General features: G+C 53.9%; 1 long non-coding RNA gene across 1 annotated transcript; it reads right to left on the minus strand.

Annotated features, from left to right (window-relative positions):
• Positions 1 to 17,388: 17,388 nt before the first annotated feature.
• LOC147970761 (uncharacterized) lies at positions 17,389 to 21,652 on the minus strand. The gene is made up of 6 exons (XR_015603262.1): positions 21,489 to 21,652; positions 21,315 to 21,384; positions 19,984 to 20,051; positions 19,713 to 19,865; positions 18,756 to 18,926; positions 17,389 to 18,071 (listed from the first exon to the last, which is right to left on the minus strand). It is a non-coding gene; the product is annotated as an uncharacterized LOC147970761 (long non-coding RNA).
• Between the last annotated feature and the right edge of the window lie 1,978 nt (positions 21,653 to 23,630).

Here is a 23,630-nt window from a genome sequence, read left to right on the forward strand (position 1 = left end):
TGCGCTTACGACCTGATGGGTTGCTGCAATGTATGATAGCATTGGTTCGCCAATGTTTGGCGCGGCCAGGACTCGGTTTGTTGCCAAGATGGCTTTTATTTCGTCGAGTTCGGCAGTGGCTGCATCCGTCCACTCGAAGTGTTCGGTGCGCCGAAGGAGGCGGTAAAGGGGTAGGGCCTTTTCTCCTAAGCGGGAGATAAAGCAGCTTAGAGCCGCCACGCACCCGGTTATTTTTTTTATTTTTTTGAGGTCCTTCGGGATATCCAATTGTGACAGAGTTCGGATCTTGGCTGGATTTGCTTCAATTCCTCTACCGGATACAATGAAGCCCAAGAGCTTTCCGGCTGGAATGCCCAAAACGCATTTTTCCGGGTTGAGCTTGATGTCGTATGTTCGGAGGTTATCGAATGTTAGGCTTAAGTCGTCTACTAGAGATTCGACATGTCTTGTTTTAACGACCACAACATCTACGTATACCTCCACTGTTTTGCCGATCTGGTTTGCCAGACATGTCTGAATCATGCACTGATATGTTGCGTCGGCGTTTTTGAGCCCGAAGGGCATTGTGTTGAAGCAGAATGGGCCGTATGGTGTGATGAATGCCGTTGCGGCTTGGTCTGACTCTGCCATCTTTATTTGATGGTAGCCGGAGTATGCGTCAAGGAAACACAACGAATCGTGTCCTGCGGTAGCATCGATAATTTGATTGATGCAGGGGAGAGGGAAGGGATCCTTTGGGCAAGCCTTGTTAAGGTCTTTGAAATCAACGCACAGGCGCCAGGATTTGTCCTTCTTTGGTACCATCACCAGGTTTGCTAGCCAGTCCGGGTGTTTTATATCTTTGATGAATCCGGCCTCCAATAGCTTGGCTAGTTCCTCTCCCATGGCCTGTCTCTTAGGTTCAGAAAAACGCCGAAGAGCCTGTTTGACTGGCTTGAATCCTTTTAGGATATTTAAGCTGTGTTCGGCCAGCCTGTGTGGGATTCCTGGCATGTCTGAAGGGTGCCAGGCGAAAATGCCCCAGTTCTCTCGTAGGAACTCTCGCAGTGCGGCGTCTACATCAGTGTTTAACTGTGCCCCGATGGAAGCTGTTTTACTGGGGTCCGTTGGATGGACCTGGAATTTGACTATTTCGTCCGCCGGTTTAAAGGAGGTGGACTTGGATCTTTTATCGAGTATCACATCGTCCCTATTCACCATGGAGTGCAGCGCAGTCAGTTCCACAGCCGCTAGGGCTTCGGATAGTGCCTCGAGGGCCAGTGCGACTGTCTTGTTTTTGGCGCGGAGTGCTATGTCCGGATCACTAGCGAGAGTGATGATTCCGTTAGGCCCAGGCATCTTGAGCTTCATGTACCCATAATGGGGTATTGCTTGGAAGACTGTAAACGCTTCCCGCCCTAGCAGAGCGTGATATCCGCTACTGAACGGGGCCACCTGGAACGTGACCTCTTCGGACCTGTAATTATCCGGCGTGCCGAACACCACATATAGTGTGATTTTTCCTATACAGCGCGCTTCCTGACTGGGGATTATTCCTCTAAAGGTTGTGCTGCTTCGCTCAATGTGGTTCCAGTCTATTTCCATTTTTTGAAGGGTTTCCTCACAAATGAGGTTCAATCCGCTGCTGCCATCCATGAGTACCTTGGTAAGACGAAAGTCGTCCACTATTGGACTGAGGACCAATGCGGTTGGTGCTCGGGCTGTTTGGAATTTAGGTTCATCACTGGCGTTAAAAGTAATAGCCGTGTCACTCCATGGGTTTATTGTTGCTACTTGGTAGACTTCGGCACGGCTGCGGAGTGTTCTTTTTCGCATATTATTTCATGCGAAAGTCTCGAAGACTGTTAATACCGTACTGGTTTCTCTGGGGTGGCTTTCTATGGCTTCTGGAATTAGAAGATGTTCGCCAATTGTTGCCATCTGCCGGAGTATCCAACAGGCTCTAAGGCTGTGAGTTGGTGTGGCGCCCTCTGCACTGTGAATTTTACAGGGTCCATTAAGCCATCCTTCCAGTACGGTTCCATGCCCTGTAAGGGGCTTTTGCTTTTTGGTATTGAACCCGGGTGTCTAGCGATGATGCACCCTTTTATTTCGGACTGGGTTTGTATTCAGGGCCGGATTGTCCCAAAATTTTATTTTGTTTTTCCAGGCGCTTTCCATCGCACAGTACTTTTGTACTATGGACGCCAAGTCAGTGAAGCGTGTAATATCACGGCGACTTATGGCGTTGAGGATTCCCTTGTCCATGCAATTATTGCAGAAGAATGAAATTGCGTCTTCCTCGCGGCAGTCCTTTATCCTGTTCATAACCAGGAGGAATCTAGCCCAGTAGTGATGTACTGTTTCATCGGGCTCTTGCCTAATTTGGGATAGATCGCTTATGTACGGGTGGGTGGGTGGAATCCGAAACCTCACCCAATCTGAGACCCAGGGGCCAAGGAGTTTCCGAACTCGGAAGTTCGGTTTCTTGGATGCTGTCCAATGAATCTAGCTCGTCGCCTGACTTTAAGTTCAGGTCTTGAGTGATGTCCTCCCCTCCGCGGGTATCCGGCTTGGAGGGATCGGGAATCCGGACATAGCTAGTTCTTAAGATAGATGAAGAGTCGCCGCACTGTCCCTCTACCACAGCAACGTGATGGGTGACCTGGGGAGAGTTAATCTCTCTCAGATCGGGTTTAGGCCCAATCTGGTCGTAATCCGTAGCGACTCCCAGGGCGGCGATGCGATCCAAGAGCTCGTTTAGGGAAGAGAGCTCCATTGGATCTAGCTTCTCGGCGAATTCCGAGCTGACGTGAAGATTGCTTTCGATGACCCGAGAGGTCATCATCAGCGTAGCAGCCGAACAGGCGGTCATAAGGAAACCACCTAGCTGGAGAGTTTGGCCGATAGCCAAAGCTCCCTTAGCAACGGTGCTGTCTTTAAAGACGGGATGAGGCATCCTTCCTGATGGCGACGGCACAGAGGAACTCTCAATGAAAGCACCAATGTCGGTGTCAAAACCGGCGGATCTCGGTTAGGGGGTCCCGAACTGTGCGTCTAGGCCGGATGGTAATAGGAGGCAGGGGACACGATGTTTTACCCAGGTTCGGGCCCTCTTGATGGAGGTAAAACCGTACGTCCTGCTTGATTAATATTGATGATATGGGTAGTACAAGAGTAGATCTACCACGAGATCAAGGAGGCTAAACCCTAGAAGCTAGCCTATGGTATGATTGTCGTTCCTACGGACTAAAACCCTCCGGTTTATATAGACACCGGAGAGGGCTAGGGTTACACAGAGTCGGTTACAATGGTAGGAGATCTACATATCCGTATCGCCAAGCTTGCCTTCCACGCCAAGGAAAGTCCATCCCGGACACGGGACCAAGTCTTCAATCATGTATCTTCATAGTCCAGGAGTCCGGCCGAAGGTATAGTCCGGCTATCCAGACACCCCCTAATCCAGGACTCCCTCAGTCAGGATAACTCGTACTAGATGTTCCATTTCAAAATGGCCAATTGTTGGCGCCCTTCCAGCTCATTATTTGGGGAGAGGCCCAGGGCCTGTATAAATAGGGCTAGACATCACAAGCAGAGAGACATCGATCGATCTAGGGAGAGAGAGAGGCGACTGGACTCACCCAAACAGTTCATCGCACCAGCTCAAGAACACCTCTCGCGAGGCTATTCTTCTCTTGTACTATTCATCATCAGCCCCTGAGGCAATCCACCACACCACGCACTGGAGTAGGGTATTACACCACAACGGTGGCCCAAACCAGTATAAACCTCGTGTCCCTTGTGTTGTTCGTTGTTTCCAGCTTAGATCACACGAGGGGATCGGACGTAGATCGGTAGGGGAGAGATCTCCGCGCGCACCCTAGTGTTCGAACCTCAAGGTTCTGCCGGAACCCAAAATCTGACATTTGGTGCGCCGGAATCTTTCTTCTGCTTTTTGTGTGTGATCTTCCGTCGTGTCCATGGCTGACGCTCGTCGGGCTCGCGCCGAGCTCCGGGCTGCTCTCGCCACCCGCGTCGCCCAGACAGCGCCCGTCGGCGGTCGCCCTCGTCGTTCCCCATCGCCTGCCGCCAACGCCGCCACCGGTCCGGCGGGGAATGAGAAGCTGGCCTTGTCCTAGCATCCTTCGGTACAGCGGGAGGGCTGCACCGCTACACCGTCGCTGACTCCAGCTGCTTCGTCGTCCCACGCCTGTCGCGCCCCCGCAGACGTGCACGCCGCGCTGCTCCTGGCAAGGGAGCTCCTGCACTACCGCCCCGTCGACGACCTCTACGAGGATTGGCTCGCCCGCATCACCGAGCTCGTCAGCACAGTAGGGGGCTCCCCCTTGCTGTCCTTCTCACTGCCTCGGTCTCCATTCCATGCGGGAGGCGAGGATCAGGAGGTGCCTCCACCACCTCCTCGCCAAGAAGGCGCCCTGGCTCCAAGGCGCCCAGCCCCAAGGCCAGATCCCCCACGTCCGGCGCCGGCACAGCAATAAAGGAGCTGCCAAGAGATCCCTCGTCCTCGAGAAGGTACTCGCGCGCTCCCAGCACCGGCGTGCCAAGATCGCGTCCCTGCACCTCCACGCCAACACCCCACTCTGCTCCAAGCGGCGGCGCGCGGAAATCCCCAAGAGCAAGCACATTACCAACAAAGGGCACCGGTGGCCACAGCCGGCTGTCGCGCCCTCACCCCCGAGCTACGCGGTGTCGCATGGCTAGGAAAGTTCAAGCCTGACCTGCCCCCTCGCTATAACAGCATCACGGACCCCGCGGAGTTCCTGCAGCTCTACGAGTTGTGCATCGAAGCTGCCAGCGGAGACGAAAGGGTCATGGCGAATTGGTTTCCCATGGCGCTCAAGGTCGTGGCCCGCACCTGGCTCCTGAACCTCGCTCCTGGCACGATCTCCTCCTGGGACGAGATGCGCACTCGCTTCATCGCCAACTTCTAGGGCACTCGCGACCGGCCCCCGGGCGTGAGCAATCTGCGTCGCATCAAGCAGCAGCAAGGGGAAACCCTGCAGAAATACATCCAGTGCTTCAACAACGCTCGCCTCAAGATCCCCAAGGTGACTAAAGAAGCCATCATCTCGGCCTTGTCCGATGGCGTACGCGACATCAAGATGAAGGAGGAGCTAGGAATCCTCGAAGACTTTTGCACATCCCTGGAGTTGTTCAACTTGGCGACCAAGTGAGCCAGGGCTGAGGAAGGGCGCCTTTCCCTCCTCGAACTCCCGGCTGCCGACCCAGAAGAGAAGAAGCCCAAGGCCAAGGACGTCAAGCGCAAGGGGGCTGCCATGCTTGCAGCGGAACCAGACACCAAGCGAGGCAGGGATCAGCGCGAGTCATCCAAGGGCAGCCGGTACTGCGTGTACCACGACCTCCACACCCACAAGACCAACGAATGTCAAGAGCTCAGGGCCGTGAGAGATCGACGTGTCGGCCGACGCCCCAAGCGCAACGACAGGGGCTATGGCTGAGGAGGAGGAAGAGGTGGCGGACGATGGGAAGACCGTGGCCCTCGCCAAGGGTGGCGTGACCGACCTCGCGAGGATCGCTGACAGGACCAGCCTCGCGAGGGAGGCTGGAGAGATCAGCCTCGTGAGGATCGCCCGCATGGCAATGCAGGCCTTCCTCCTCTGCCGCCACCGCCAAGGAGGAACGAAGACCAACATCAAGACGAGGGGGCTGGGGGCTTCCAGGAGCAGCGCGCGATCGCTTGCATCTTGGGTGGCGCGCAGGCCCCAGCCTCACAGCGCATCTTCAAGCAGTTTGCTCGCGAGGTGAATGCAGTCCTCCCGAAACTTGAAGCCACGCGCCCACTCAGGTGGTCTGCATGCGCTATCATGTTCAGCTTAGCGGATCAGCTCAAGTGCGCGACAACGGCCAGAGTCCTCCCGATGCTTTGCTCCCCGTTCATCAGCAACGTGCAGGTCACCAGGACCCTCATTGACGGCGGACCAGGACTCAACGTCCTATCCATCGAGACGTTCGATAATCTCCAAGTGTCGTACGATCAGCTTCAGCCAACCAAAGCCCTTCTCAGGAGTCACTGACGGTTCCACTGTTCCAATAGGGCAGGTTCGCCTTCCAGTCACCTTCGAGCAGCGCAACAACTACTGCACCGAGCTCATTGACTTCGACGTCGCCCACATCCGTCTGCCGTACAACGCCATCCTCGGGTACCCAGCCCTGGCCAAGTTCATGGCAGTGACTCACCATGGATACAATGTCCTCAAGATGCCAGGAAGCGGCGGAGTCATCACCGTACCCTATGAAGAAAGGGACGCAGTGTGTTCACTTGAGCGCGCGTTCCAAGCCGTAGCAATCGAAGACCCAGACCACAGGAATGGAAGACTTCCTGAGGTGACCCTTAAGAAGAAGAAGGTTTCGCCTGGCCCAAGCCACAAGGAGGCAGGCACCTCCGGAGGTGTTGCGTCAGGATCCGCGCCCAATCAGGGAGCGCCACCCTCTCTCGCATAGGAAGGCGTACCTGGCGCCCTCCTCAGGCAGTGCTCGGGGGCTCTTTCTTGGAGAGCCACCGATCTTTCCAAGGTCGCAAGGGAGGCACTCGGGCACCACTTGGAGGGGTGCTTCCAGGCACGTTTCCCTCAGGAAGGTACAAGGCACGGAAGACCAAACCCTCAGGAGTTCATCTCAAGAAACACCCAGGAGCTGCAGGAGTCAAGAGTCATGCGCGGCAGCCGCCGCTTACCCACCGTGGCCCCACATCCAGGTGAGGATGGTGGGCCGCGCGTCTGCATCGACGTGCCAGGGCTCAACCGAGCCGTGTCTCAGGAGCGCCTCTGGCCTTCGCGCGTGGGGCGTTGCGAAGGTCCACCCCACAACTACGTTCGCATGCCTTTCGGCCTGCCGAACGCGGTTACCGCTCATCAGCGCCTGCTGAGGAGCATTCTGGAGGCTCAGGAAGTCAGGCATCGTGCGGTCCTAGCGGAGATGGAGATGGCCCTCGGAGACCCACATGCGCCTCCGGAGGCTCCTGGGCCTGGGGGCTCGTGAGGGTCGACGTCATCATCGAGCATCGCCCACTTCTTCAACATCACTTCGTCTTCAACGGCACCATGTGACATCTTTCTAAGTTTCGTTTTTAGCTGGGAGGGCCCACAGGGCCGCATCATTCCCAGGTTGCGTGGGTCCGTCCCTGCGTCATGTATCCGTTTTGCTTATGCTCTTTGCTTACCTTGTTGGGGGCGCCCCTCGGGCTGCATCACCCCCGAGCTGCTTGGGCCTGGCCCAGCGGCGTTGCTTTTCCCGCATGTGCTTAAAATGAATTTCCTCCTGCATACTTAACGTATCCGACCTAATCGCCTGCTTGATTGATGCCCACCTATGGAGCCACTCGCTCTGGCACGACATTTGCGCATGGGTCCATCCCTGCAACACCGATAAATCTGAGTGGTCGAGCTCTAGCCGCGGCAGCCCCGCAAGGCGCCACCTCACCAGGCCCTCAGTGCCCCAATCACTTCGCCGGAGCGACCAAAGGTTGGCTGGCAACCGTAACTAGAGGTCTTGTTTCTCTTCGTGGTTGGTGTGCAGGACCTACTCCAAGAGCAACGCTAGGGACGTCGCGAGCTACCTCTCCCTCTATCCGGCACGGACTGCTTGCATGTTAAAAGGGGGGCGCCTGAGCATCGGTCCTCATGGGCTCCTACTGGCTCTCCAGCCCTCACCCCCTGGCCTTGACCCACGGCATCGCAACCTGTCATACCAGCGGCGGCTGAGCTCGCTCGAGGGCCGGGACCTGAGGACGTAGAGCATTAAGGAAAGTGCGCGGGAGCGGGAAGAAGCTCGCGAGGACCTAACCCAGCAGCGCCTTAGCTGCCACCACTCGGGCCAGGCGCTTCATTGAGGAACTACACCAAACTCAAGAGATAAGTCATGCCCTTACAAGAGTTGGACCAACGCAGCGCAAAACCCTCGCCCAGTGCGGCTCTGTCATGGCGATGTTGCCTTCCTTTCTCGCCCAGCGAGGGCTGCTTGAGTGCTAAAGGGGACCTCCCGAGCATCGCGACTCGGGGGCTCTTTCCAGACCTCGGGCCGCTCACCTCCTGGCCTTGAACATGAAATCGCGACCTGGCATACCAGCGACGGCTGAAGCCTGCATGGGGATTGGGACCTGTCAGCGTAGAGCGCCAAGTCCTCGTGAGGATAGAAAGGGGGAGCTAAGCTGAGACAGGACAAGCACCTCGCATTGATTCATATTAAGACATAATGTTCGCAAAAGACATGGCAGGCGCCTTACATACCCCCACGGGGTGTTGCTTCGATTCCTCGCAGGGAACAAGAGTATTAATCCTAAGGAACGCTAATCGCCCGCACCTCCATAGGGGACGCCATCATCAACAGTGGGCCGCTCATCATCAGCGCCAACCCCATCTAGATCAGTGGCATCGGCGGCTGGATGCAGCTACCCCGCTCCGAGCACGGCGCGAGCTCGGGGGCTCATAGCTGTCGTCGCTCGTCTCCGAAGTCGCGAGGATCCCAGGGGAGCCGCTGGATTCCCCAGCTACTCCGCTGCCACCTGAGCTGCTGGAGGGCCGATGGGCGGGCCAAGTCCTCGCCGGTCCGTCGCCCCTGCCGCTCTCCCTGGGGCAGCACTCCAGCCGGCGTCCTTCAGCATCGAAGTCCTTGAAGAACATCAAGGAGGCGCCGTCGTATTCAAGATGAATTACGAGGGAACCTACCGTCCGGCAGACCCGGGCAATTTCTCCCCAGCCCCGGGTCATGAAAACCTTGCCCGGAGCGACAACCGCGACCTCCGCTCCGGTCGCAAGGGTACTGCAGTCGGCGTGCTACAGCCAGAGCTCCAGAGCCCCACTCGGCGGCATCTCGAAGGCGAAGGAAGGAGGGAGGCGGATCCAAAAGCTTGGATGCATGGCGACGTGGAGCACGAGCTCGCGAGAGGAGCGCTCAGCGTGGACTCGAGGAGGAACGACGCGCACCACTGTGACTCGCCGGCGTCGACGGCGGCACCGTCGATGTCCCTCGACACCTTCTCCCCTAGGACCCACGACGCGGGCGTGCAAGTGTAGTGGAAACCCTGGCGGCGGCCGCTCGTGCCAGGGCCTCGGTGCCTCCTGCTGAGCACCCTCATCTCAGTGGCAGAGGACAAGCCGCTTCTTCGGCGGAAGTGGGTCAGGACCCTCTTGGGGGGCCTTTCCCTTCTCCTCTGCGGAGAGCCGGCGGATTGGTACCATTGGCGTAAGGGGGAGCAAGAACAAGGAAGAAGAAGGAAAGGTGCAACAGGAAAGGATGGACTCAAGGGGCTCGCGCAGCCCCGTACTTATAGTCGGAGGAGGCCAACCGCCGAGCACCACGATCGCAGGTAATCATGACCGTTTTCTCTGCATGTAGGGACTTGTCAAGTCGTGGAGTTGGAGAGGAGTCGTGGGGAAGCGTAGACGCCCACGACAAATCAATCGCCACACGACGCCCAAGGCCGCAGGCTGTTGGGGCCCATGGCGCTTCGCGCTTGCCCCTTCGCTCCCCTGCTATGCCAAGCCCGGGCGTGCCTTGGGCCCGGGGGCTACTGTCGGCGTTCTGGGAATGGGGGTCCCTAGACTTGCCTGCCTGCTGCCTATGGCGTGTCTCAAGTGGGGGCCCAACGCAGCCCATCTTCATCAACTCAAACTCAAGACCCCCGCGAGGGGCCAAGCCTCGTGGGGAAGACGACAGAAATATTCCTGAGAGGCAGCTTCATCATGCAGGCTCGTGAGGAGGCGGAGAGATCAATGCAGGGGTACCTCGCGAGGAGCCCGTGACGCAAGCCATGACGATTGAGACCAGGCGGGCGCTGGCCTGCGCAGTGTCCTTGTTTCCACTTTGGTGCAAAGGGGGCAAGCACGGGCAAAGGCATCAGGCAAAGGTTACCATTCCGGTGCAACGAGACCAGGACCAGCAGAGCGGCAGGATGGAGGTCACCATGGAGCCCAAGACGGCGTCATCACCAGTACTTTTGGCAGTCGAACACCACTTTTGGTCAGGATAACTCGTACTAGATGTTCCCCTTCAAAATGGCCAATTGTTGGCGCCCTTCCCGCTCATTATTTGGGGAGAGGCCCAGGGCCTCTAAAATAGGGCTAGCCATCACAAGCAGAGAGACATCAATCGATCTACGGAGAGAGAGAGGCGACTGAACTCACCCAAATAGTTCATCGCACCAGCTCAAGAACACCCCTCGCGAGGCTGTTCTTCTCTTGTACTATTCATCATCAGCCCCTGAGGCAATCCACCACACCACACACTGGAGTAGGGTATTACACCACAACGATGGCCCGGACCAGTATAAACCTTGTGTCCCTTGTGTTGTTCGTTGTTTCCAGCTTAGATCACGCGAGGGGATCGAACGTTGATCGGCAGGGGAGAGATCTCCGCGCGCACCCCAGTGTTCGAACCTCAAGGGTCTGCTGGAACCCGAAATCCAACAGCCTCGCACTCCCATTCGGGTGGACCAACGGCGTTCCGACAAAACCTATCTACTGCCATGGCACTCTCGCGGCCAGTCCGATTGTCGGTGTTCTGGGAACAGGGGTCTCTAGACTTGCCTGCCTGCGGCCCACGACATGGCTGAGCTAGCAGGTCTGTACGGCCCATCTTCATCGACGAGGTATTCAAGACCCTCGCGAGGGGCCAAGCCTCGCGAGGCAGACGACACAAGACCTCCTCAGGAGCGTCCTCGCCTGGCAGGCTCGCGAGGGGCGGAGAGATCAAGGCAAGGCAAACCTCACGAGGTCCGCGTGACTTGAGCCATGACGGTCGAGACCAGGTGGGCGCCAGGCGGGCACCAGCGCACGCAGCGTCCTTGCTTCCTCTTTTGGTGCCAAGGGGGCAAACCCAGGCGCGCAGTATCAAGGCATCAAGCAAAGGTTTCCATATCGGTGCAATGAGACCAAGACCAGCAGGACGACAAGACGGAGGTCACCATGGAGCCCAAGACGGCGTCACCACCAGAGCCTTTTGCAGGCGAAGACTACTTTTGTCAGGATAAGTTGTACTAGTTGTCCCCTTTCAAATTGGCCGTTGTTGGCTCCCTTCCTGGTCAATATTCGGGGAGAGGACTAGGGCCTATATAAGTACAGCTAGCCACCATAGTAGGGGGGAGAGAAAAGAAGGACGACGGGGGAAGAACTAATTCAGAGGCATCTCACCCACACAAGTTCGCCAAGCACAAGAACACCTCAACCTTAGGAGGTTGTTCTTCCCCTTGTACTGTTTGTCATCAGCCCAAGAGGCAATCCACCACCACCACACTGGAGTAGGGTATTACACCACAACGGTGGCCCGAACCAGTATAAATCTTGTGTCTTTGTCTTGTGAGTTCGTCGAGTTCATCCGCGAGATCTTAACGAGCTTGGGCGTGGATCGATAGGGAGAAAACCTTTGCGCGCACCCTAGTGTTCGAACCTCAAGGGTTTTGCCGGAACCCGTGATCCGACACTTGGTGCGCCAGGTAGGGGTGCGCCGGAGTCTCTTCCCCGCCAATCGACCCGCCGATGCTCTGCAGCCCCGATGTCCGGCGACCCAAGGGCCCACTCCGACCGCTGGGCAGCCTGGCCAGCCCGGGCGGCGCCACCTGCCCATGAAGACCTCAACCCCGCGCTCCAGGCGGCACGAGCGCCGCCTAACGCTGCGGGGCATGGGCGGCGCGTCCAGGCGTCATCCACCCTCACTCACGACAAGAGCGAGCCGCTGCAAGGGCCGCAAGCAACGCTGCAGCAACGGCACCATACACCCGGCGGGAGCAGGCGAGCATGCGGGCCGCGCTCACGGTGGCGCGGGTGTCTCTGCAGTGCCGGCTGAAGGAGAGCGGCCGTGACGCACTGCAGGAACATTTCGCTGAGCTGCTGGATGCGACAACATCTCGAGCGCCGCCTTTCTGCTATCTGCTCCCTTCCCGGGCTGCTACTGGACCTCACAACGGGCCTCGCCACAACCACGCACCCTCGGTGCGTCTGGGGGCTTCATTGACGCCAGGACGGCCGGTGGCGCTGGGGGCCCCATTGCCCCCACGCCTCCTCCGATGAGCATGGGCACGAGCGTTGCCCCCCATGGCCTCAGTGACGTGGACCAGGGGTACACGCCGGAGGACGACCACGGCTCGTTCCTCGGGCCAGGATGGGAGGAGGAGGCGTTAGGAGCTGAAGGAGCCGCCGGAGAGCCCCGCCGGCCGCGCCGTCGACGACAGATACAGGGTACCATTAATCCCTCAGGGGCAAGCTTACTCTAACCATGAGTCATAGATGAACCAGGTCACGACGCCAAATGATGGTTTCGGCAAGACAATGCCCGCCCCGATGGGAGAGACCCGCTGGGGGCTGCATGGATGGGACCAAGAGCAAGGCCCCTCCCTTTGTCGCACGGAGCAAGGTAGCGCCTGGAGGTAGGCCCTCTGCCGGGGTGGTGACGACGACCTTTCCCTCGGTAGAGGACCCATGGTCGCTGAGGGCGCCACTGGCGTCCCCTCTGCTCTCGTTGGGCCGTCCTGGTTTTCGGTCATCCCACCGGTGGTAGGGGGTGGCGCAAGGCAGGGCCCTCGTCAGGCAATACGAAGTAAGGCTCACGCCTGTGAAGATCGTCGCCCGTGACACTCTCACGTAATAATGACTGGGGCTGTACACGCCCCGGAGCCTCAGGAGAGCCGCCCTCGGGCCTCGGGGGCTCCCTCCCACACCGAGTGGCAGCACCTAGCTCCACGCTGGTGAGAAGACGTCGAATACTAGACTAGGCACCGGAAGCGGCCATTTGCTTTGGATCTCTTTTCTATAACCCTGCCATCTGGATTTGGATTTAAGTTGAAGTCGAATTTTATTTGATGCACACGGGGGGATGCCTTTTCTCGTTCGAGCTATTTCTCGCAGTGTCGTTCTTGCCTTATTTAGGAGTTCGTGCCAGTCGCTCCCCCCCTCGCGGGCCCCTGCGAGCCAGGCTGGGCATGAAGCACACGAGCCACACACGCGCCAAGCCGTGGCTGGCACTTGCTTATCATGCGGCCCCCTCGGGCGTGTCGACGAACTCATCAGGAGCTCCTCAAAAACCCACAATCTCTCGGGCCGGTTTTGGGCTCGTCCAAGCTAAGGTAAACCGCAACAAAAACCTTGCCCCGACATGCGTAAGCTCGTGAAGACGCATACTCAATTTAGCACGGAAGGATAAAAGCTACGATTGTTTACATGAGGGGCTCCCCCTCTCAAAATGCTCTTACAGTCATCCAGGGCCACACCCAAGTTTTTACAGGGTAAACGGCAGGGGAACGAGGAATCAGCCGAATATGTCGCTCGCCGCGTCTCCCATATCATCTTTTGATGCACCGCTGGCGTCGATGTCTCCATCATTGGTGTCACCTCCACCTTCAGCGGCACCGGCGTCGCCGTCGTCAACCACGACGCCTTCGTCTGCCATGACCACTACCCCGTCGCCGTCAAAAGTGAAGGCCCTGACCAGCGCATCCACATTGTCTTCAAGCCCTGGATTGCCCCGGATGGCTTCCGATACGGGAGTAATGGCGGCGTCAAAATCGAAGTTGGGGTCGATGTTCCTGAGGTGGCTGAAGACACGGGAGAACACGCGCCCGAGCAGACTGCGACTCCTCCCCTCAACAAGTTGGCGAGCCCTCTCGGAACGGTTCTGCAGGCGTGTCACCACATCCCCAAAGAAGCAGAGGTGGCTGGCGTAGTCGTTCGCATGGGGATGAGGAGCATTCTCATCGCAGATATGGCCCATGGCGGTGTTGGCCCTATTCCTGAGGTCCTCAAGCATGGGGCGTGCACGCGCTCCAACGCCCACCGCTCAAGCACTTCGTGCGTGTTCTGCCGCGTGATGGAATTGGCGTCGGCGACCCGCTACCGAAGAGAGAGCAGCTCGGCGCGGGATGATACTAGCTCAGCCTGTGCCGAGGCCAGGGCTGATGTGGTGGCCTCCTCGCGCCGCTCCACCTAGACCAGCTGGGACTTGAGGGCAGCAGTCCTACCAGCGGCCACAGCTTCCACGAGCTTCAGCTTCAGGTTGTGCCTGCTCTCAAGATCCGCGTGAGCCTCGGCCACACGGTGGTCGACCTCCTCCTGGGCCCTGACCTCGCGCGCGCCGACGTCGTCCTCCGCTTGAGCAACCTGGCGCTCCCTCGTCTCCAGCCGTTCGAGTTCAAAGCTGCGCTCCATGGCTTCCAGCGCCAGCGCCTCCTCACGCTTTTGGATCTCTTCGTCCTCGGTGAGCGACCCCCTAACGACGCAAGAGCAGTCCTGCGCGCCTCCACCTGCTGATCCAAGACAATGCTCCAGGATTGGAGCTCCCACGCATGTTTCTTCGCGGCCTCGCGACGGCGGTCAGCTTCCCGAGCCTCCTCCAGAGCTCGCGAGCAGGCCTCACGGGAGGCCACAAGGGAAGCCTCGGCCTTCCTGTTGTCTAGTTCGTGCTGATGGCGCCCGAGGTTGATGGCCACCTTCAGCTTTCTGCCACTCCTCCGCCTACCAAAGACCCTCGGCCTCGAGGCACACATCAGCACCCGTGAGATCTTCACCAAGTCGGCTCATCACGCCCATCGCCTCCTGGAAGAGCTCATGATGAACGACGCTCGCCCGCGCTCGAACTCCAACGCGCGACCCACCTCGTCCTCCACCATGGGGGCTGCAGGCGGGACGTGGAGCGGCGCACCCCCTCTTAGCAGGGGGCTGTGGGCTGGTCCTACTCCAGGTGCCAGCCCGACCTCACGAGGGGCCCCGGCCAGTCGGGGCCCGCTGCTTGAGGAGGAGCTGAAGACCGAAGCCAACCATCTGCTGTCCATGACTAGATAAGGAGTCCGAGGAACGCCCGCCAAGCTCCAAGCCAGGCCGTGGAGGAAGGTCGACGGAGCCGCAGATTCAAAATGCCATGAAGGCGAACGCACCCCCTTGACTGGCTCGGCTCTTGGCGCGGTGCAGGCTCGGGATGCTCAAGGCCGACGGGGGTGCCGAAGAAGTCGGGGTTGCTTCTCGGGGGACTCAACGGCCCTGGCAGAAGGAGTCCTAAAGAGCCAGCGTCAGGGAGGAAAGCAGCAATCAAGAAATCACGAGGTGCAGTACTTACATGTCGACAGCGATGTACTATCGTCGCTTCAACGTCCCGAAGATACCACTCCTGCCCGGAGATCCTTTCCTCTTGCGGAGCTCCTCGAAGTCCATGCAAAGCCGAACAAAGCGCCGAACATGGCGGCCAGTACGGGATGCAGCCAGAGAAGTGCTCGAGAGAACAACTTCAGGGGTGCCTGGCTGCGCAGAACAGTCGGGCGCTGTCTCACCACGACTTCCCGAGGCCTCCAGAGTTTCGGCCTCGGGAGCCAAGTGCTGCATCATCCCAGCGGCCGACGTCCCAGAATCACGGGATCCTGAGGTCGACGCCCCAGGAGCCCCAGGCGGCATCCGCACATCAGCACTCATGCTGCCAGCCTCTGGCAGCGCTTGTCCTCCTACACCCACATTCGGGACGAGCTCGGCGCCAGCGACGAAGAGGGGAACCACGCTGACAGGGTTCTCACGGGACCCCACCAGGCCGTCCGGTCGCAGCCCCCACTCGTCAAAGGGAGGCATGCTCCCTACGAATCCAGCCTTGTTCTTGCAGCAGTACCTGTCAGGACCTTGAGCACCGTTTGCCACGTCCCAAGGGGGAGCCCGTACTCCTGAAACCTCATATGGTGCTGACTGCTAAGCAAGGTCCACATCAGGCGAGAATGGCGCTGAAGCGGAGCAACCCGACGCTTGATGAACTCCTTCACCACCATCGGTGCGGTCACGCCGCGGTCCTTCAGCATCCTTAGCCTGAGCCAGATGGGGATAAGACGGGGGCTTGCGATCCTCTCGTGGCCCTAGCCGGAGTGGGAAACTCGCTCGTGGAGGGAGGAAGCTCAAAGTCGATCCCCGCGCCCGCTGTCGCAGCCACGGCCTAGAAGCTCACGCACCCCGAGCTTTGCCGGGGATCATTCAGATGCAATGAGAAGAAATGGCGGAGAAGGGCCACAGAAGGAGCGATGCCCACCATGGCTTCACACACGAAGGAGAAGACGACAAGAAGAGTCATGGATTGGGGGTCGAGATGCAGCAACCCCTTAGTGCAAAAGAACGTCACGTTATATTGCCCCTTATGATAGCAACCTTTATTATGCAGTTTGTCGCCTTTATTCTTTGCTATCACAAGTTCGTACAACACTCAATTTTCTCTTACACTAAATGATCTTACACTTTTGAAAGCAATTTTTATTGCCTTATTGTACCGATGACAACTTACTTGAAGGATCTAACTCAATCCTTAGGTAGGTGTGGTGGACTCTTGAAAATAATATTTGGGTTTAAGGGTTTTTGGATGCACAAGTAGTATCTCTACTTAGTGCGGAACCTTTGGCTAGCAAAGATGGGGGGCAAGCACCACATGTTGAAGGATCTATGACAATATAGCTTCTATGTGAATATGAACAAACATAAATCATTACGTTAACTTCCTTGTCCAACGTCAACAATTTTGGCATATAATATTTTGATGGGGGCTCACAATCACAAAAGATTTCCAGGATAGTGTATTTATATTTGAATCTTCTCTTTCCTTATTAATTCTTTGTTTGTCAAATGCTATGTTTGTCAATCTCTAATAAAATTTCCTACTTATACTTTTCGTTATGTGGTGTCAGCACCTACCATAGGATTAGCATATGATCCTTTTCATTTATTTCCTTTTTCACTACAAGAAATATGTCAACTTGCGACCATCACTATTGGTGACTGAAAGGTCATTGTTTTTCATTTGCGACCGTTTTGTGACCAAAAACAGAAGGTCAAAAGCTGACGATCGTAAACTGAAATTAACGACCTTCTCTGTGAGAAGGTCGTGGAATTCCACCACCAAAATAAAAGGTCATCGATTCTATGAGCTTCTGTTTTGGTCGCTAGCTCTCTGCTCAGGCCACGTTGGATCCGACGTGACAATCTGACGTCGCAAAATTGCGACCAATTGAAAAGGTTATTGATAAGATTTAGCCTGGTCCAATTGGGTGTTCTACATGGGCCTGGCCCAATAATTTAGCCTTTTTATATTTTTTCCTATTAATTTTAGTCAGCCACATGGGCCAAGCCCAACATGGTCGTTATCCTTTTTTAGTCCATTTCTTTTTTGGATCGCATCTATTTCTCAATTGGGCCTCAGCCTTTTTACAGTCCATTTCCTTAATTTTTGGTTTTTTTCCTGTGAATATTACTTGGAGAATGGCCTTTTTAGATGCCAAATACTATTAGGTCCCATTTGTCAGGTTGTTTCAATTTCCACACAATTATTTCAGTCAGAACAGCAAAGAAATGAAAATTATCAAACCACATGAAAATTTTGGCTAATAGCACAATCTTTACATAATTCATTTCACCATTACATGTGATACTATCACAACATATAACTACTACTACAACTATACTCCCGACTTCTTCACTTTCAGGCTGGAGCTTCTTAAATGAGAGGAAACACCATTTCTGAATATGTTCGTACAGGCTGAACAAAGGCATCTAACAATAAACCAAAAGAGTTAGAAACAAAATAAAAACAAATATATAAAGCAGCTAGGGACTAAATCATGAAGCATCTCTACATGTAACATGTAACAGTAATAACCACCACCACAACAGCAAGCTCACAACAGCAAGTCCACAGGAAAAAAACTCTGTAATGTAGTCCAGCCCAGGCTCTTACTGTTCAGTAGGTTGCAACTCTTTCTTTCTCTACCGCAGCAACAAGAAGCAGCCACACAAGCAGCAGTAGCTCAACAAGCTTCCAGGAACATCACAAGGCAGCAGCAGTTGCAGTTCCTCCTCTGTTCAGCAGCACCAACAGCAACAGCTCCCCGCCGCAGCCTGACTCGCACGCAGCCCAAATCCACTGCCGCCTTCTTCCTTCTCTTCTTCCTGTTGCAGCCACCTGCAAAGCCAGCAGCACCCTCCTCGGCCTCCCCCTGCGCAGCTAGCCACCCCAGGGACATGAAGCAGGACAAGAGGAAGCAACTCCCTCCATGCCGCGTCGCAACTCCTCGAGCCTAGCCGCGCCGCCGCCGCCACGCGCACGCACGCAGCCTAAAATGAAGCATATAAAACATCAAACGAAGAAATGAATGGCAAGCAATATAAAAATCAAGGTAGCACTAGTATATTTTAACTTATCTTGCAACCATCAATAGAGTTTGCTTATAAGAAAACATATGGTCCGATGCTTATCTGCTACTAGATTACTAAAGACAAATTGCACACTATGCACTTAGTTTGATACTTGCTTAACAGTTTCAATGTAAACCAACAGTTAAACTTGAAAAGATGCAAAGCTGAAATCTAACTGATGACTGTAGCAAGAGTGCTCCCAGCACAATATCACAATTCTGCATTTCTAACTTGTACTTGCAACATTTAATGCTGGAAAGAAGATATGGAGGCAGATATAGTTCCAGGAGATAGTACTTTAGCCATTGAAAAAACAAACCGTTTACTAAGATAGGGCAGTGGTAGAAATACAATCAAACTTGCTCAATCATAAGGCATGTGAGCAGGACATGATGAATACGACATGAAACACTAGCAATGCAATACTGCAACCAAATCATCATAGTTCAATATATTTGCTCAATGGGAATTAAGTAAGGAAGGGTTCAGCATGCCAATGCATTTTGGTGTGGATATTCTGGACTTTGATGCTACTAGGTTCATTTGTCAAATGAATACATCAGCAACAAAGTGCGAGCAATAGTAACAGAAATGCATGTCTACCTCATGGAGGAGTGGAGGTTGGCGAAGGCGAGGGCGTCGTCGGGGTGGCTGGAGGCGGCGAGGCGGCGCTTGATGGACAAAATGTTTCGACATACACTCAACTCCGTTCGAATTCGACTGGCCAATCCCAGCTCTTAAACCGGCTTGTAGATCGACGAGCACTCGGCCAATCTGCACAATAACACAGAGACAAAACAATCAACTTGCTGCCCACAAGAGGCAGAGGGGATTTCTTTAGAAGGGAAACAGAACTGGACATAGAGCCACATCCCACATTAATAAATTGTTTGCAGCAGTTGTAACATAGAACAAGGACAAATGCTGCATGGACATGAACAACAGGATAAGTGACTACTGGTGAGAAAACTGAAGTTTGCAAGTTCCCTGCTAGTCTCCCGACGCGGGTACTGGTTCATCAAATAGCATGAATCACAAATTGCTTGATAAACATGCTAGAACAAGTAGTTGTTGGTCCAGTGAATCCTGGAGAACTTATTTCTCATGAACATATACTTGCTAGAACAAATCACAAACAAACAGTGTGCAGGCAGGGTACACAGAGACCAGGAGAAGTAGGGCATGGGCGGCCGCAGTTTCACAAACACCATACAAGCAAACTCCATTACACAATATGCAGTAAATAGGAAGTAATCATCATATTTTCACAAAAACAACATGCAATGCAGACATATATACTCATACAAGAAGATCATTGCCTGCAGTTTTATATAGATGACATACACTGCAAAATTTTTAAGAGAAAATAACTGCATTGAGCAATTTACTTCATGATTAAGAGACATGCTTGTCCAGCGCATGGCAGATGGACTGAAACAACAACAGCAATTACGAGGATCAAAACACCACCTATATAGATGCTCGTTGTTGATCGATGAGTTTGGGAGAGGAAGCAGTGCAGTAGTAGCATGTGGAAGGGAAGGGAAGGGAAGGGGGGACCTTGTCGAACTACATGACGACGGCCATGGCAAGCTCGGGGCTGTGCACGCCGCTGGCCACCATCTCGTCTAGCGTCTCAATGAGGGCCACGCCGATCACCGACTGCCGGTACATGTCGAACGCCTCCGCCATCCCTCCCCTCATCCCTGATCCCTGTCGGCGACAGTAAGCAGCAAGTATCAATCAAACAATTTGTTCCTAATTGCTCATGTTTTTACATGGTGAATCTAGAAGCTCATATGTTGCTAGTCGAGGGGGAATGGGGACTGACATGGAGTGATGGATGGCCTCATAGGCGTCTTCTGAAGGCAGGAAGTCACTTGTTCTCGTTCTTCTTATCTGAATCCCCCAAATAATCAAAGAAACTCATTCAGAAATAGAAGGAAACACATTCAGGAGCACAAATCATTCAAAAGGACTAGTCACAGGTTAGCCGTCGCTAGCAAGTATTTAATTCAACACTGATTGTACTACTTCGGCAATGAGATTCAGGAGCACAAATCAGTCAAAAGGACCAGTCACAGGTTAGCCGTCGCTAGCAAGTATTTAATTCAACACTGATTGTACTACTTCGGCAACAAGATTCTTCAATGCGGAATTAGAAAATCAAAGAAGCAGAGGCAAATCGCCGGAAGGGAACTAGCAGCAGTGGTCAATGAACCCAATCGAGCCCAATTCAAATCAGCAACCAGCAAGGGAGCAATTCAGCAAACACCTGAGCTGCATGCATGGGAGGAGCAATGGAGGATGAATCACCTCTGGTGTCGGCGAGGCAGCGCTGCACGACCAAACAATCTACACATTCACTAATCAATCCAGATTACTATCCTATGACCGAAGAAGCAAAGGACATACCAGGAAATGATTAAACACATAGTATTAGTAGCATGTCCAAAATCCCAATTTTGACATGCGCTAAAATGGCAATTTGATTCAGATTTGGTTTTCTCACATATAACATGCAGATCAACAATACACAGCATACCACATTTACCACTAACTAACCAAGCTAATTAAGGTAGCCACGGTCGTCTAGAAATTAGTTTAACACAGATTTGTAGCGCTGATATCAAAAGGTTGCATTAACTAAGGAGCACATATTGACATATAGATGAACTAAGTAACTGATAGGAGCAATGCAACCGAAATCAAAAGGTTCCAGATCATGTACGCTGGTTCTATATTTCTATGAATAGATGAGCAATGCAAAAGAAGCAGTAGGGTCACCAAACATTCTGGATAAACGTGGACATCAAGCAAACTGTGTACGATAGATAGAAGAAGCTAATTAAGACAGCTCCTGCAATTCGAATCCATCATTTTTCCCATAAATAAGATAAGATGCAGATCAACATTGCACTAGTACATTGATTACGCTTGATAGATGGGGCTAAGATAGATAGCCACGGCCGTCTAGGAATCAATTAAGCACAAATAGAAGAGCATGGAAGGAGATATATCTGACCAAACTGAACTGAAAGTCTGAAACCACAAGTCTGTATGATGATACAGTACAGTAAAATAAAAAGACTGGTAAGGAGAGCACAACTTCAATCAGCAATGCAAAAGTACCCCCTTGGATTGGATCGCTTGGTCAACAACCTCGAATGGAATCTCGATTGAAGTCGTCAATCAGAATCAGATGATGGATAGGGTCCCTCCTGCAGTCAAGCTAAGGAATTGGATTCAGCAGTCAGATCGGATCCATGGAATCATCGTTTTCATGTTGACAGACAGAAAAGAAGAGAGAGTTTTGGAGTTTGGACAGAGACGGACCTTAGAGATGTAGATGTGGCCGTCACACTAGTCAGTGAGGCTGGCGAGCTTCTTGGGGTCGAGGAAGTGGGAGAGCACTGCAACGGCGAGGTCGATGTGCTTCTTGGGGTCGAGGATGAATCACCTCTGGTGTCGGCGAGGCGGGGCTGCATGAAGCCGAGGGCAGGACTGCATAGATGAATCAACCCCAGTTACACTAATCTTTCTTATAACTTAAACTACAACGAAATGCTATGGACACACACGAGACCACAGTTGAGCCGCAGAAGAATGCACCCACAAATCTGGGCGGCAAATTTATCGAAGCCCGAACGAAACAGCAAGAACCCAGTCGGATCCAGCGAGAAACCGGCCAGACGGCCCAGGGAACCGGTCAGCAATGGCTAGCTCAGGCACGAGCAGGCACAGAGCCGGCGCGCCTGCCCGCGCCCCAGAGAAGAAGCATGGGAAGCGAGTGAGAGGCAGAGGAGGAGGGGTTCTGGTGGGTGCATGTGCATCCTGGTGCGCCCCTAGATCTAGCCGACGAGCACGGGCATGGGTGCGAGCTACTCATTCCCTTGGTCGGCGGGGACGGAGGTGTTCTGGTGGGTGGCACCAGGGGGGAGGAAGTGAGTTCTCACCTTAGCGAAGTCGGTGGGGGCGACGCCGGGGAGGTAGAAGGCCTCGGCGGGGGGCGCGGCAGCAAGGAGCACGGCGAGGGCGAGCCCAGCGACGGCCTGCCGGAGCATCGCCAGCGCCCACAACGGGGATCCGCGCGGTGGCATGGATTTGGGGGGGACTAGTTGCCGGGAGCGGTACGGAGGAGGACGTCGACGGGGGACGCCGGCCAGCCCAGGCCCCGCCGATGGAGAGCGCCTGCTCGATTCAGATCGAGGTCCCGATTGGCGTGGGATTGCCTGAGAATCCCGGCTGCGCCCATCGCGAGTCTTTGCATGGCTCAATCTTGGGTTAGCCTCGACCTCGTCTACGGCGATGGTCGTCAACGGTGGCGGTGGGGGTGCGGTTGGGGGCGGCGGCGGATCGAGATCTGAGTGAGGGAGATGGTTGGGGGCGGCGACTATGGGTGAGTAGGAGAGAGGGGGACGAGAGGGTGAGGGGTGAGACGGGTTGTGTTAGGGTTAAGTGGGTGAGACCGTGAGGGGTGAGGGCTGCTGTTGGATCCGGGACGATCGGACGGTGCTTGATGCATGATCCGCGTGAGATATTCATGAACCAATCAAAACGCAGCAAACACTTTGAAGACCTCATGACCATCTAAATTGGTCGTAATCTATTAAAGATAAGTTTTTTACAAGAAAAGCATTTCCTATTTTTGAAGTGTCAAAGATGGTTTTTCTTAAAGGAGCTACCAAATATTTGTTGCAAAATGGCACCATACCATTTTTAGAAATTATTAGACCACATTTTATGTCCAATTGATCAGACGGTTGGTTAACAAAACCTTTTCATTCACCTCTCGTGAAAAAGACAAATTTTCGTCAATTTAGTTGGAAGCGGGTCAGATTTGAACTACAGCTATCTCATAGTTTGATCTTTATTTTTTCCAAAAATCATTTATAGGTACAAAAGTATCTATTTAATCAGAGAAACACCAAAATTTTACCAAGATTCAACCACTAGCTAGGAGCGGTCATGCCCGCAGTTTTGACCGCATTTTGAAACGGGCATAAAAAATTCAAAAAAAATCAAATAATTGGAAAACCTTTGCATTGTGTCATTATATGTGACCAAGTTTCCTAGAAAAATAATAAACTTGTAATACGACAATTATTTTAAAAAAGTGTTCTCAGAAATTAGCTATCATGCGTGAAGATTCATGGCTTTCAAGCCAAATGATCAATCTTATGACCACATTCATGGCATAGTTTGTTCAAATGATCTCATATTGTGCACAAGGGTGCATCTTGGAATTCCAAACAATGTTGCCTAAGGGAGTTTTCATTTTGTTTGCACGGAAAATCGATTTTCCATTTTCCGAGTGCCCGAAATTAGTTTTTTTGTGAAGGACCTATCATATATTTGTTGCAAAATTGGATCAAATCAATTTTCTAAAATAGTAGGCCATATTTAATGCACAATTTACAAAATAGTTGGGTGTCAAAAGTTTTGATCCACCTCTGGTGAAAAAGACAAATTCCCATC

The sequence above is a fragment of the Triticum urartu genome, chromosome 5A (genome assembly GCF_056163025.1).
Source record: "Triticum urartu cultivar PI428250 chromosome 5A, HENAU_Tu73, whole genome shotgun sequence".
Classification (NCBI taxonomy): Eukaryota; Viridiplantae; Streptophyta; class Magnoliopsida; order Poales; family Poaceae; genus Triticum; species Triticum urartu.